Source organism: Rattus norvegicus, chromosome 8, assembly GCF_021556685.1.
Source record: "Rattus norvegicus strain SHRSP/BbbUtx chromosome 8, alternate assembly SHRSP_T2T, whole genome shotgun sequence".
Taxonomy (NCBI): domain Eukaryota; kingdom Metazoa; phylum Chordata; class Mammalia; order Rodentia; family Muridae; genus Rattus; species Rattus norvegicus.
This window is the reverse complement of record NC_141541.1, coordinates 22,988,507-23,003,184: the sequence shown is the minus strand read 5'-3', so window position 1 is coordinate 23,003,184 and position 14,678 is coordinate 22,988,507. Positions and strand designations below refer to the sequence as shown.

The window sequence follows — 14,678 nt, the reverse complement described above, 5'->3', positions numbered from 1 at the left end:
TAATATATAGACTTAAATAAAAACAAAACAAGCAAGCAAACAAAAAGAATTGTGATTTTTTTGTGATGCAAATAAACAGTACCACCTGACAGAAGAACTTGTAAGGGTGAGTAATCTCAGAACCTGAAGAATCTCAGAATTGAGAAAGCTACGAATAGTACCAAATCCCTGGCAAACTACTGGATCTGAAAGACATAAACATAACACCCCATGGAGAGGACCATGGTAATCCATCATGTAGCATAAAAGCCTGGAATTCATTATGTTAATGAGGTTTCTAGATAGGCACTAAGTGTTCAGTTAATGAGCTTCCATATATGACCATTCCTTCCTACAAAAGATATTTAATCCATTGTTCACCTAAGTAAAGTATGTGCATTTTCATGTGCCATCAAATACAATAATTTGGACAACCAAAGACCAATTCTTCATCAAAAATCGAGGTTGCAGGGGGAGGTGATGGTCATAAAGAGCCATACCTAAATCTGTTAGAAAAGGACTTCTTTCTCCTATCCCATGGGAACTCTCCAGACTCACTTACAATAATACCACATTATAACCATCCTGCCCATGTCTCAGCCTTCCTCTTTCTGCTGGTATATAGATACACTAAGGAAAAATATGACAGAATATGACAGTGGATCCCATATTTCCAATGCCTAGCATTACTAGAATGTGGACTGGCAAAAACAAACAAACAAATGAACAAACATAAAACAAAACAAAACAAAAAACAAAACTGGAGACTGAGAATGATGCAATTGCCCCACATCTTCTTATGTTCTACCTGAGAAAACACAGACGGAAGACCCCCATGTTTATTGTGTCCTGTCATCCAGAGCTGCTTTGCCAGTGGCTCTGGCTATAGTCCAGGCACTTCAGCAGAGATAAAGTCACATAGTTCAGCAATTTTTATTATGTGTGAATTTAGTAATTTATTATGTTGGGTGTAGTTCTTTATCCTAGCTATTTCCCAGTAACTGCTTAGAGAAACCAAGATTTATTTTCAAATGTCATCTCAATACCTAGGCAACCTATTTTAATCCTTAAAAATAATCTGGCTACTTATTAGCCATGATAGCAATAATACTTGCAAGTAGACCGGTCATGATTCTCCTGAACTATTAGGACCCCTCTCTCCTTTATCTGCCTTCCTCTATTCTCCTTACTCTCATTGGTGGAACCCACCCCCCATTCTTTCTTTGCCCAGTCACTAAGTAATCTGCATTTATTCACAAGTAAGTAAGTAAGTAAATGATAAGAATTGGTTACACAAATTTGTAACAGGAAATTATTAACATAAGCATTATAATGCCATGTCCTGACTGAAACAAGATATGAGGGTAAAGAAATCAACTTCAGTAACACAAGAGTAACTTTTAAACAGTGTGCAAAAATCATTATGCCTGTACAGTAACACTGAACTATCACTCCAGCGTTTTTCTAATGTTTTAAAAGGAAATATAGAACAAAATATAGTTAATAAAATCCTGCAAAACATAAGAAAAATAACTTGAGGGTTTACTTTTTCCCCAGAGTGTCTGCTATATCCAGGAACACAACTTTGACCCTACTCATACATTTGCGACCCTCACAGAATCGATCACATTTGGGATCTGTCTCTCCATACCTCAGCGTCCTCTATTGTCCAGTGTGCCCTTCCACCTGAACCCATAGCAGATTGGCATGCCTGCCTCCTCCCTGACCCAAGTGCCAAACTATCTTCCAGGAGGTCTGCTATAAACAGAGGGTAAAAAAAGGAAACCAGGGACACAGGAAGCCTTCTCTAACCATGGACACAGGAAGCCTGCCTGTTAACCTGAGATAACACTGACTGACCCTAACCCAGATGATACCGCTCTAACTGCCTCCATGGAAGTTATCTACAGTTAGAGACACCATAGCCAGTTACCAACAGAAATAATCACGTGAAGGAAGGTATGTATAAAAACATAAGCAAGAGAAGTTATTGTAATTTGGTACCATTATAGAACCTAGTTCTCATACCAAAAGAAGCTTTGGGTATCCTGACATGCTCAATGAGTAAGATTCTGACCTAAAATGCCATATCTTGAAGATCTTTTAAGATCCTTAAAGGAGGATATATCTAACTCCCTTAAGGAAATAAAGAAAAACACAAGCAAACTGGTAGAGACCTTTAGAGAAAAAATAAATAAATCTCTTAAAAAATACAGAAAAACAGAATCAAACAGGTGAGGGAATTGAAATATTAGCAGAAAATCTAAAAAAATTAATATAAACAATAACAAAATCATGATTGGAGGCAACCCTGGAGATAGAAAAATCTAGGAAAGAGAACAGGAGCTGCAGCAAGCATCAGCAAAAGAATACAAAAAAAAAAAAAAAAGAAGAAAGAATTTCAAAAGTCAGATATCTACATGTAGGTTAAAAAATTACAAAGGGTACAAAATCCTAACCCAAAACATCCAGAAAATTTGGGACAAAATGAAAAGACCAAACTTAAGAATTATAGGAATACCAATGTCTTATGCTCTAAGATAAAGATGGGACTTCATAAAACTGAAAAGCTTCTGTAAGTCAAAGGACACTTTCATTAAGACAAAATGGCAACCAACAGATTGGGGTTAGATTTACAGTTGAAAGTTTTGAGATTAAAAACAAAAAATAAAGCTCTCAACCTTCCTTCCTTCCTTTCTTCCTTCCTTTCTTCCTTCCTTTCTTTCTTTCCATCTTTCTTGGTCTGGATTGCTTCACTGAGTACACTATGTTCCTTAGATGACATTCATTTAGTTGCAAATTTTATGATTTTATTGACTTTATATCTGAATAAATTTATTGAAGAACCTTAGGTGAAGAGTATGTAATTGTTTTCCTTTCCTAGATAGAATTATTTGAAGATAGGATGATCAATAGCTTTCTTAGAGTTCCTGATGAAAGAGCAAATGGAACAGGTGTTCTGTTTCATTGCACAGGGGTTCCCTTGGCAAGTTGCAGTTAAACTTTAGGTCAGGGCATTGAGAAAGTTCTGATTTCACATTCCTGAAATTTAACAAACAGCCTACAACCCACTGACACTCAAATATGCATGTGAGTTTACGCTCTCCCGCACGCGCGCACACACAATCTAACATTAAGTAATTGAGAAACTATGTTAGAAAGAAGTGAACCATGATCAGCAAAGGAGGAAGTGATCTATAGATAAAGTAATCATAGTGTATAGATTGTATGTAGCAGGGAATGAAATATATGATGGCCATTAAACATGACCCAAATGTTTAATGAGGAGAAAGAATTGAGAAAGAATATTAAAAGTGTTTGAAAATGTCATTATTTAATGCTTACCTAAAATTACATACATTATATAAACATTCCTGCATGTATGTGTGTGTGTTTGTGTGTGTGTGTGTGTGTGTGTGTGTGTGTGTGTGTGTGTGTGAGAGAGAGAGAGAGAGAGAGAGAGAGAGAGAGAGAGAGAGAATGAGGAAGAGAGAGAGATTATGTTCCTTGGAGTGGTAATCACTGAAGAACCATAGATTCTGTAATTCAACAAGATTGTCAGTCTTGAAAGTGTTTCTTCAGATTGTTTAGGGTAATCAAAAGATTCTGAATACATTATTGGTTCTTGATGCTATGCTAGATTAACTTTCAGAACTAGAAAATAAAATATGTTTATATACACTTTGGACAGAGGAGTTAAAATAAACCTGCTGGATCTAACCTGGATGTTACCCACAAATGTCACCCTAAAGTATCTGAAGTTGTTGTGTAAATACTACAAAAGAAAATAACAAGTAGATCTACACAGCTGGATGTTATGAACTATCAAAACTACCACCATAGCAAACTATCCCCAAGACTTCAAAAGTAGTACTTACATATTTGGGATAACCAAGAGATACAAAATTGAAATGAACCCACTCACGCTGAAAAAATCATTTATGTCTGATACTAAATAGTTCAAGTGCAGTCTACTACTGGCTTTTCCCTAAACTTGAATAATTTCAAATTCTAAATACATATCGTTGTATACACAGATAAATGTTGTTCTTACTCTTGTCAAACGACAGTCTTGTTCTGTCAGTTAAAGGCTTTCATAGATATCCACAATTGATCAAAATGCAGAGAATTCACTATGAGGTCTACAAATTCATTTTGTTTGCAAGCTCTGCATATAAAGTTCAGGGAATATGTGGTGGTCACAATGAATTTTGCCCCTGTGTGTGAATTCTTGGCCATAAGAAGTTTCACTGTTAGGAAGTGTGGCCTAGTTGAAGGAAGTATGTCATTGTGCAGGTGGGCTTTGATGTCTCTTCTACTTAGGATCTGTGCAATGCAGAAGAAAGTCTCTTCCTCGCATTCTGTGGAGAACATTTTTATTGTGCTGCCTTTCGATCAAGATGAAGACCTGTTACCTCCTCCTGCAACATGTCCACAAGTACACAGTCATGATTCCTAACATGATATTTGAGTGAAACAGTGAAAGTGTAAGCAACGCAAAATAAACATTTTATGTATAAAAATGTTTTGGTCATTGTGTTTCTTCAAAGCAATAAAACCCTAATGAAGACAGCATCAGAGAAGATGGAGGAGAAACACTTCCAGCAATTAAAATAAGATGTCTGTTAGGTATTAGATACTATTTTTACATCTGACAGGAAAGCAGCACACATGAAACAGCAGCCATAAGGTATACAAAACATACACAATTACAATACTATGGAGAGATAATTCATTGTGGAATGTATGTCAGTTTCATATGTCAATGAAAAAATACTATGACTAAGGAGCTGAGACAATATTAGAAGATAAGATATCCAACAGAGATGATTCTGGGATAGAAATAGAGGCACAAAAGAGATTAATCACAGAAATAGAGGAAGATGGTTACTTGAAACTAAGTAATAAACCAGGTAATCGACCATGTTGCATTCATAGAATAAAATACATTAGATACTAAATTATGAGCTACTGAAGGAACAAGCCCTAGCTTTTGGCTTAGGCAAATATATATATATATATATATGTGTGTGTGTGTGTGTGTGTGTGTGTGTGTGTGTGTGTGTGTGTATGTGTGTGTGTGTGTGTGTGTGTGTGTGTGTTTAAGAAGCTTCTACTACAGTACGCTTTTACGCTACACCTCAATTTGGCCTCAAACTTACATCTCCTTTCTCCTAGTCTCTTCTTTACATCTTCTTTCTTTCCTCTTCCTATTTGATCATCCCATTTACATTCACCCAACATTTGTCCATCCACAAATTTCCCGTTTTTAAGGTTATCATTTCTTTACATTGCTCTCACTCTATATCTAGCCACAATAGTTATTGAAGTAGGATAATGTCCTAGTGATTTAAATTTAATTACTGATACATAATAAGAAAAAGATAAACCATTTTAAAAGCATTTAGCATAATTTTGTGTTCCACAAAATTTTCCCACAACAGTAGTCATTTGCCTTTTAATCAGTAGATATTTCAGAAAATATAGGGAATAATTGCTTTCTTGTAGTATGGTTATACTTAAAGTTTTCAGAATTATGAGATTAAATTTCAAATGAGGATAAAATTTTGACCCAAAGTGTGTGAATATGTCCTGGTCATGAAGAAGAAATCACTTTACGTGATAAATTGGAAAAGTCAGATATTGGAGCGCAGAGAATTGAATAGTAGGGATTTTCATGGTTTATGTACATAGCTTCTAACTGTTAACGTGAATTTCACTATAAAAACAAAAAAACTTGAACTAAAAACGATAGACTTATTTTTAGCAAAACTGTTTCCATCAATATTTTATTTCTAATATTTAATCAAGGTCATTCTATAAAAACAATCTACAAAATAGTAGTTATCTCATCAGAAGCTCTCATTTTCACAGCTTAAGCTCTGCACATAAGCACAGAAACTAAGAGTCCAGCTGAATCCCTAGGCTGCTTCTTAAGTCCCTGGTAAGCCTGGGTGCTTCTAGACCTAAGCCATGCACTCCAGATTTCTGTGTGCCACACTAGTAGAAACTTCTATACTAGTTCTGAACATGCACATCTTGGGGAGGAACCACTGGTTCAGCTCTACTTGCCTGAGAAACCAATTCTTCTTGCCTCCTAATCTTAATGGGTAGTCATACGCATTCCATTCAGAAATCTCCAATTACTGCATAGGTATTACTGAGTAGCCTAGTAAGAGCACCAGTAGAAAGGGAAGCCCTTGGTCCTGCCAAGACTGAACCCCCAGTGAATGTGATTGTTGGGGGAGAGGGCAGTAATAGGGGGAGGAAGGAGAGGGTAACACCCATATAGAAGGGGAGGGAGAGGGGTTAGGGGGATGTTGGCCTGGAAACCAGGAAAGTGAATAACAATTGAAATGTAAATAAGAAATACCCAAGTTTATAAAGATGAAGGGGAAAAAATAAATCTCCAATTACTTTTAAAAGTGAGATTTTTGCCTAACATTAAGCATGTGATATGTTGTATTAATTAATAAATATGCCCCATTTGGAGATGCTACCTGTCTCAGTGATTTATGGTCATGAATAAGAGACACACATCACTTATATCTTAATATTCCTTAAGCAGCACAATAGCTGAGTCTACCTAGCCTCTGTGCGGCTAGAATCTGACTTCTACCAATAACTCTGAGTTACTACTTATTAAATTCCATGTTCCATCTTGGCCACTCTGCACACATTTGTGCAGCCCCTGGGCTGTGATTTCTTGTTCCAGAACTGAGGTGCTTTTCTTTTTACTCTACCCAATGGTAGCCTCTGTCTCTCCTCTCTCCACACCCTTCTAAATCACAGCCAATCTCCCTTCTAACTCTCATAACAGTTCCATGCTCAGAAAAATCATAAAAACCCTTCTTGTCTATTCTCCAGAGCAATTGGCTGCTAGCATATTTATTTACCAATCACAAGCAACTAGGGTCAGGTTCACAGAGGGTGCACATACCCTCTTCTGTAAACATTTTTGGGGGAATAAAATTATCATTTATAATTCAAGCAACTACAAAAGGGCAAAGTCTTAGAATACAAATCTCTTAAAGTAATCCCGCATCCATGAATACATACTTAGAAAATTTATTTATTAACACCTATATTGCCAAACAGAACCCATACATAAAACAGATAGGGTTTTCATAAAACAGAGAGTAGGTACTGCAGAGTCTAAGAAAAGGCTGAACAATAATGGACTAAAATTTTAAAAAAAGAATGATATAATAAGATGAACTTTAAAGTTTTTCTACTATACACATAGATTGGTGTGTTATTCAGCTATCATTAGAAAGTATCATACAGAAGATGAAAACAAAAACAGAAAGCAATAGTCAGACATTTTTATTGAGAAAGGGAATGACAGAGGGGGGGAGAGAGAGAGAGAGACAGAGAGAGAGACAGACAGAGAGACAGACAGAGAGACAGACAGAGAGACAGACAGAGAGAAAAATAGAGACAGAGAGGAGTTTTTCTAATATAAATGAAATGTTTTTTATTGGAATATTTATTTACATTTCAAATTTTATCCCATTTCTGGTTTTCCATCAATGAAACCCCTATGCTATCTCCCTCTCCCTTCTTCTATGAGGGTGTACCCCCACAAAACAATTTACCCCTTCCTGCCTCCTTGTCCTGATATTGCCCTACACTGGGGTTTCCAGCCTTGGCAGGACCAAGGGCTTCTCCTCCCATTGGTGCCCCACAAAGTCATCCTCTGCTACATATGAAGCTAGAACCATGGATCTGTCCATGTGTACTCTTTAGATGGTGGTTTAGTCCCTGGGAGCTCTGGTTGTTTGATATTGTTGATCTAATGGGGTTGCAAAGACCTTCAGCTCATTCAATCCTGAATCTAACTCATCCAATGGGAACCCCATTCTCAGTTCATTGTTTGACTGTGAGCATCTGCCTCTGTATTTGTCATGCTCTGGCAGGGTCTCTTAGGAGAGAGCTACATCAGACACCTATCACAATGCAATTCTTGGCATAACCAATATGGCCCAGTTTTGGTGGCTGTATGTGTATGGGCTGGATCCCCAGGTGGGGTAATCTCTGGATGGCCATCAGTCTCTACTCCAAACTTTGTCTCTGTATTTTTCCCTATTAATGTATTTGTTCCTCTTTCTAAGAAGGCTTGAAGCATTCAAACTTTGGTCATCCTTCTTCTTGAGCTTCATGTGGTCTTTGGATTGTATCTTGGATAATTTGAGCTTTTGGGCCAATATGCAATTCTCAGTGAGTGCATACCATGTGTGTGTTTTGGTATTGGGTTACCTCACACAGGATATTTTCTAGTCCCATCAATTTGCATATGAATTTCATAAAGTCATTGATTTAATATCTGAGTATTACTCAATTATATAGATGTACCATATTTTCTGTTTTTTTCGTCTGTTAAGCGACATCTGGGCTCTTTCCAGCTTTTTGGCTATTATAAATAAGCCTGCTATGAACATAGTTGAGCATGTGTCCTTGTTATATTTTAGAGCACCCTTTGGATATATTACCACCAGTGGTATAGCTGGGTCCTCAGGTAGTACGATGTCCTATTTTCTGAAGAAACTTTGGACTGATTTCCAGAGTGGTTGTATCAACTTGGAATCCCACCAACAATCCACATCCTTGCCAGCATCTGCTGTCCCTTGAGTTTTTGATCTTAGCCATTCTGACAGTGTGAGGTAGAGTCTCAGGGTTGTTTTGATTTGCATTTCCCTAGTGACTAAGGATGTTGAGCATTTCTTTAGGTACTCCTCAGCCATTCGATATTCCTCAGTTGAGAATTCTTTGTTTAGCTCTGTACCCCATTTTTAATAGGGTTATTTGATTCCCTGGAGTCTAACTTTTTGAGTTCTTTGTATATATTGGATATTAGCCCTCTATTGGATGCAGGATTGGTAAAGACCTTTTTCCAATTTGTTGGTTGCTGTTTTGCCCGAAGGACAATATCTTTTGCCTTCCAGAAATTTGTAATTATATAAGGTTCCATTTGTTGATTCTTGATCTTAGAGCATAATGCATTGGTGATCTATTCAGGAAATTTTCACCAGTGTCCATGTGTTCAAGAATCTTCCCCAATTTTTCTTCAATTAGTTTGAATGTATCTGGTTTTATGTGGAAGTCCTTGATCCACTTGGACCTTGAGCTTTCTACACAGTGATAAAAATGGATTAATTTGCATTCTTCTACATGCAGACTTCCAGTTGAACCAGCACCCCTTGTTGAAAATGCTATCTTCTTTCCACTGGATGGTTTTAGTTCCTTTGTCAAAGATCAAGGGACCATTGGTGTATGGGTTCATTACTAGGTCTTTAATTCTACTCCATTGTTTTACCTTCCTTCCTCTGTTTCAAGAGCATGCAGTTTTTATCACTATTGCTCTGTAATACAGGTTGAAATCAGGGATGGCGACTCCCCCAGAAGTTTTTATATTGTTGAGGATAGGTTTGGATACCCTGAGTTTTTGTTTTATAAAATAGATGTTTCCATCAAATCCCTACAATCTGAGGTCATGGTAACCCCCAAAAAAGTAGGTAGAACTGCAATAAGAACTAGAGGGTATGGAGGATACCAAAAAGACAAGACCTCTAAATCAAATGAGCCTAGCTAATATGAACTTGCAGAGACTGATTTGCAGAAAGCAATGGCTCTATTGTGGGATTCCTAATATTGGAAATGAGTTGGTCTCTGATTCTTGTGCAATCTCTTGGCACCTTTTTTTTCTTCATTGTTTTGCCTTGTCAAATTTTGATTCAATGGTTTATTTTTATCTTACTTTATCTTATTATGTTTTATGTTATAAAAAATATAATACACTATTGCCTGGTGGTGCTGCATGCCTTCAATTAGAGCTCTCAGAAAGCAGAATAAGTTGGATTGCTCTGATATTGAGTCCATCCTAGTCTTCAGAGCTCATTCTAGAACAGCTAAAGCTACACACACACACACACACACACACACACACACACACACACACAAACTGTCTGAAGAAAGTAAAAAAATGCTTCCACTACTGAGAAAAACCTGCAAAACATTAATGAAAGAAATAAAGGGGGAAAGAAGGAATGAGTGAAAAAAATCTACTGTGTTTTACTTCTGCGTTTCTGTTAAAAGACATTATGAATAAGGCAACTAGATGAATGATATTTAACCCTCTTATTGCTACAGTCATTTACTAGAATTTCTTATATTTTGCTGATACCATAAATATAAAATTGTTTTGTTCTTACATCATAACTGAAAATTTATTACTTTTATGAATTATAATGTAACTATCTGAGATTTAAGCTACCTGATACTTGACTACTGTGAAAGACTCTATCAACCCATGAAGGGTTAAGAACCACTGCACTAGAGAGAGATGGTGAGCTAATAATGAATTCCATATATTTGAAATCACAAAGCCCATTTTTATTGACACTCCTAGTCCAATAAAGAAATATCTACTATTCCTTTGCAGACATGTTGGCCAATTAGGGCCAAGTATTAAAATACATGAATCTATGTTTCCATTCTTATTCAGAACACTGTATATAGACCTTTGCTTCACTTTTCCAGGTATTTTAATTTACTCTGCCAACATTATCAGTATAGAGTTGTGTGTACTTCATATTTGTCCTGATATTTTCATAATAATGAACCAGAACTCAATAAATTATGACCCTTATATTAGTATTATTCTGTGTTTTATTATGTGTTTATATGTATGTGAATCCATATACTATTCTATTAAATGAATTGTTTATAAGGAAATCCTAAACATGGAGCAAAACTTAGGTCAAAAATTTGGTCTTTGTCCAGTAAATATGCTAAAATAGATTTTAATTTCCTCAGTTTCTGCTTTTATGTCTCCCTTTTCAATTCTGATTTTGTTAATTTGGCAACTTTCTCTGGGCCCTTTAGTTAGTTGGCCTAAGGGTTTATCTATCTTGTTGATTAGCTCAAAGAACCAGCTTTTTGTTTGTTGTTTCTTTGTATTGTTCTCTTTGTTTCTATTTGGTTGATTTCTGCCCTTTGTTTGACTATTTCCTGCCCTATACTCCTCTTGGCATATTTGCTTCTTTTTGTTCTAGAGCTTTCAGTTGTGCTTTTAATCTTGCTAGTGTAAGATCTTTCAAGTCTCATGTTTACCAGAGTACTTAGTTCTATGAATTTTCCCATTAGCACTGTTCTCTTTGAGTCTCATAAATTTGAGTATGCCTTGTCATCATTTTCATTGAATTCCAGGAAGTCTTTAACTTCTTTCTTTTTTATAAAATTTTCCCCTGACCAAGTTATCATTCAGTAAAGAGATATTCAGTTTCCATGGGTATATGTGTTTTCTGTTGTTCTTGTTGTTATTGAAGACCAGCCTTAGTTTGATAGGATGCATGGGATTATTTCAATCCTCTTGTATAAGTTGAGGTTTGTTTGGTGATCAATTAAATAGTCTGTTTTGGAGAAGGTACCATGAAGTGCTGAGAAAAAGTTATATTCTTCTGTTTTAGGGCAAAATGTTCTGTACATACATGTTAAATCCATTTGGTTTATAACCTATACTAGTTTCATTGTGTCTGTTTAATTTTTGTTTCAATGACCTGTCCATTAGTGAGAGTGGGGTATTGAAGTCTTACACTATTATTGTGTGGAAAATCTGGATGAAATGGATGATTTTCTTGACAAATACCACACGACCAAGTTAAATCAAGTGTAAGTAAATTATCTAAACAGGGCATATACCCTAGGGAAATAGGAGAAGTAATTAAATCCTTCCAAACAAACCAAACAAAACAAAACAAAAACAAAAAACAAATAAAAACAAAAAAACAACCAAACCAAAAAAAAACAAAACAAAACAAAAACAAAAACAAAACATCAGGGCCAGATTACTTTAGTGTAATATTCTACCAGATGTTTAAAGAAGAGCTAATACCAATACTACTCACACTATTCCATAAAATATAAAGAACACTACGTAATTCATTCTGTGAAAGCACAATTACTCTGATACACAAGGACCCAACAAAAAAAAGAGAACTTGAGAAACTTATGACAGTCCATGCAACAATATTCGATATATTTCTTGCAAACTCAATCTAAGAACACATCAAAACCATTATTCACCACAAACAAGTAAGCTCCATTCCAGGGATGCAACTTTAATTCAATATTTGAAAATCCATTAACAAAAATAGATTTTAATGAAATACAGTATATACTGAGAATCTAATTAAAAATGACAGACAATTTATAAGGGCAGCATTTTTATATTTAAATTAACATCTTAATGTTGAAATTTATATCACATTTTATGGACAGTTTTATATTTTTATATTTGCAGAAATTATAAGTAAGAACATTTTAGATAAAATAAAATGATATTTCAGATATTAAAAACGCTGTTAGACAATCTGAAAAAGTATACTGAAATGTCTTAGTGTTCAGCAGTATTAATACTGATGAGAAGATAAGGGAGATTAATGTGTCTCAGGATGGGAAATTTATATTCTCAGAATGAAAAGTCACTCTTCTGAGAAATGGCTCATTTCCTTGTCCATTTTTAACTGTTTTATATAGCAAGAACTTATGATGGCACAGATGATACATATATTTAACAATGAAGGTTCTACGCGTTCATGATTTCATGATATTTCCAAATGTACTATTCTTTCATATCAATCTGACTCTCACACTTTCCAGTTTCAATCCTACTTTTCCTCCAGCCTTGAGTAAATTTGCACAGAAGTGTTGGGAGAGTTCATTGTATCCTGTGAATTAGCATAGATTACAGACTCTTCTCTTTTCCTCTGCCATCATGCACACTACATCTGCTTTCACTTCTCACCATGGACCCTTTCAGAATCCTTTCAGAACCAAGCTATTCCTGGCCAAGAAACAAAAGGAAACTTATTTCATTCCTTAGTGGATTTGGATGAAAATTTGTAACAAAATTGGGACAACTCTAAAAGAAGACACTGGAGGAAAATGAGGATGGGTCTGTAAGTATTCAGGCAGTGGTAAGACTAAGGATTTATACTGAATTGTGGTCATCGATCAGTCCTACCACATAAATTTCAACATTTGGGGGGGGGTTCTTAATTTTTATTGGATATTTTTGATTTACATTTCAAATGTTATTCACTTTCCAGTTTCCCATCCATAAAACACCTATGCCATCCCCCCTCACTGCTTCTTTGAAAATCATGCTCTGGCAGAGCCTTTCAATCTATATCAGACTCCTGTCAGCATGCACTTCGTGGAATCAGCAATATTGTCTAGGTTTGGTGACTTTATGTGTATGGTCTGGATCCCCAGGTTAGGCAGTCTCTGGATGGCCTTTCCTTTGGTTTCTGCTCCAAATTATTTCTCTATATCTCCTCTTATTAATATTTCTGTTCCCCGTTCTAAGAAAGATTAAAGCAAACACACTTTGGTCATCCTTCTTGAGCTTCATGTGGTCTGTGGATTGTATCTTGGGTAATTTGAGCTTTGGGGCTCAATTATCAATTGACAATTATCCAATTATCAGTGAACGCATACCATGTGTTTTTTTTTTTTATGATTGGATTACCTCACTCACTATGATAATTTCTTGTTCCATCCATTTGCCTATGAATTTCATGAAGTCATTGTTTTTAATAGTTAAGTAGTACTCCATTGTGTAGGTGTACCACATTTTCTGTATCCATTCCTCTGTTGAGGGACATCTGGGATTTATCCAACTGCTGACTGTTATAAAAAAGCCTGCTATGAACATAGAGGAGCATGTGTTCTTGTTATATATTGGAGAATAATTTGGGTATGTGCCCAGGAATGATATAGCTGCGTCCTCAGGTAGTGCTATGTCCAATTTTCTGAGGAACCTCCAGACTCAATTCCAGAGTGGTTGCACAAGCTTGTATTCCCAGCAACAAATTATGCTTATACCTAAACCGTGTGCAGACCCAACAAAGAAATAAAGCTTCATACTAATTTCCCTTATGAATACCGATGCAAAATTACTCACAAACTGTATCCAAGAACACATCAAAAGTATCATCCATCAGGATAAAGTAAGTTTCAACACAGGGATGCAGGGATGGTTCAGTATGTGGAAATGAAACAATCTAATCCACTATATAAACAAAAGCAAAGAAAAAAGTCACATGACTGTCTCATTAAATGCTGAGAAAGCATTTAAAAAATTCAACACCTAGTCATGTTAAAAGTCTTGGAAAGATCAGAAATTCAAGGCCCATACCAAAACATAGTAAAAGCAATATATAGTAAACCAGTAGCCAACATCAAATAAATGGAAAGAAACTTGAAGAAATCCCTCTAAAATCAAGGACTAGATAAGACTGCCCACTCTCTCCCTACCTATTCAATATAGTGCCTGAAATCCTAGTCAGAGCAATCACACAACAAAAGGAGGTCAAAGGGATAAAAATTAGAAAGGAAGAATTCAAAATATCACTGTTTGAAGACAGTATGATAGTATATTTAAGTGACCCCAAAAGTTCCACCAGAGGATTCCTAAGCCTAATAAACAACATTAGCAAAGTGACTGGATAGAAAATTAACTCAAACAGATCAGTAGTCTTCCTCTACTTCCAGAATAAATAGGCTGAGATACAAATTAAGGAATGACACCCTTCACCATAGTCACAAGTAATATAAAGTACTTCGGTGTGAGTCTAAGCAAGAAAGTGAAAGATTTATATGACAAGAATTTCAAATATCTGAATAATGAAATTGAA

At 35.8% G+C, this 14,678-nt stretch overlaps 1 protein-coding gene across 1 annotated transcript in view; it reads right to left on the bottom strand.

The window, feature by feature from the left end:
* The window catches only part of LOC148003969 (uncharacterized), a 108,466-nt gene that overhangs the window by 88,005 nt on the left and 5,783 nt on the right, over positions 1–14,678 (bottom strand). The gene's annotated exons all lie outside the window — the stretch shown is intronic.